Raw genomic sequence first — 2,156 nt, forward strand, 5'->3', positions numbered from 1 at the left:
GGCTTGTCATCGGGGTTGTGCATGATTTAAATATTTTCTGTGGAGAAGATGGAGCATAGCCAGACTATATGATTTTGTAGGGATAACTTTCTTTGGCCAGGTTATTTTGAGAAGACATAATTGCTTAGTTAGTATGCTTGAATTATTATTATTTTTATGTCAATATGAACCTTTGTCTTGAATCTTTCGGATCTGAATATTCATACCACAATTAAGAAGATTTACATTGAAATTATGCCAAAGTATCACTCCGCATCAAAAATTCTCTTTTTATCATTTACCTACTCGAGAACGAGCAGGAATTAAGCTTGGGGATGCCTGATACATCTCCAACGTATCTATAATTTTTGATTGCTCCATGCTACTTTATTTACTGTTTTGGACTATATTGGGCTCTATTTTCCACTTTTATATTATTTTTGGGACTAACCTATTAACCGGAGGCCCAGTCCAGAATTGCTGTTTTTTTTGCCTATTTCAGTGTTTCGAAGAAACGGAATATCAAACAGAGTCCAAACGGAATGAAACCTTTGGGAACGTGATTTTCTCACCGAACGTGATCCAGGAGACTTGGACCCTACGCCAAGGAACAAAAGAGGCGGTCACGAGGGTGGGGGGCGCCCCCCTAGGGCGGACCCCCTACCTCGTGGGCCTCCTGTTGCTCCACCGACGTACTCCCTCCTCCTATATATACCTACGTACCCCCAAACGATCAGAACAGGAGCCAAAACCTAATTCCACTGCCGCAACTTCCTGTATCCACGAGATCCCATCTCGGGGCCTGTTCTGGAGCTCCGCCGGAGGGGGAAACCACCACGGAGGGCTTCTACATCATCACCATAGCCCCTCTGATGAAGTGTGAGTAGTTTACTTTAGACCTTCGGGTCCATAGCTAGTGGCTAGATGGCTTCTTCTCTCTTTTTGGATCTCAATACAATGTTCTCCCCCTCTCTCATGGAGATCTATTCGATGTAATCTTCTTTTTGCCGTGTGTTTGTTGAGACCGATGAATTCTAGGTTTATAATCCAGATTATCTATGAATAATATTTGAATCTTCTCTGAATTCTTTTATGTATGATTGAGTTATCTTTGCAAGTCTCTTCGAATTATTCGTTTGGTTTGGCCAACTGGATTGGTAGTTCTTGCAATGGGAGAAGTGTTTAGCTTTGGGTTCGATCTTGCGGTGTCCTTATCCAGTGACAGAAAGGGTTGCAAGGCACGTATTGTATTGTTGCCATCGAGGATAACAAGATGGGGTTTCTATCATATTGCATGAATTTATCCCTCTACATCATGCCATCTTGCTTAAGGCGTTACTCTGTTTTTAACTTAATACTCTAGATGCATGCTGGATAGCGGTCGATGTGTGGAGTAATAGTAGTAGATGCAGGCAGGAGTCGGTCTACTTGTCTCGGACATGATGCCTATATACATGATCATTCCTAGATATTCTCATAACTATGCTCAATTCTGTCAATTGCTCAACAGTAATTTGTTCACCCATCGTAGAATACTTATGCTCTTGAGCGAAGCCACTAGTGAAACCTATGGCCCCCGGGTCTATTTTCATCATATCAATCTCCATCACTTTAATACTTGCTTTGTTTTTACTTTGCCTTTTACTTTACACTTTGCATCTCTATATCAAAAATACCAAAAATATTATTTATCATCTCTATCAGATCTCACTCTCGTAAGTGACCGTGAAGGGATTGACAACCCCTAATCGCATTGGTTGCGAGGAGCTATTGTTTTGTGCAGGTACGAGGGACTTGTGCGTGGCCTCCTACTGGATTGATACCTTGGTTCTCAAAAACCTGAGGGAAATAGTTACGCTACTTTGCTGCATCATCCTCTCCTCTTCGGGGAAATCCAACGCAGTGCTCAAGAGGTAGTAGCGGACAGCGCAGGACGAGCGTGGGGAGGCGCGGCGGTCGGAACAGGCGATGGGGAGCGCGCGGTCTGGGCGCGGGACGAGGGGAGGCTGGGGCCTCACCATGGGTAGCAGGGGACGGGGCAGCAGGGCGCAAGGACAAGGGAGGAGATGACGCGCCGGAGAGGAAGCAAGCCGGCAGGGAGGCTCCGGTGACGAGATGGCCGCGGCGGCGGCCGACGGGGTCAGGGTCGAGCCCCCAAGCCCCGATCCGATCTAGAT

Source organism: Triticum dicoccoides, chromosome 7B (genome assembly GCF_002162155.2).
Source record: "Triticum dicoccoides isolate Atlit2015 ecotype Zavitan chromosome 7B, WEW_v2.0, whole genome shotgun sequence".
Taxonomy (NCBI): domain Eukaryota; kingdom Viridiplantae; phylum Streptophyta; class Magnoliopsida; order Poales; family Poaceae; genus Triticum; species Triticum dicoccoides.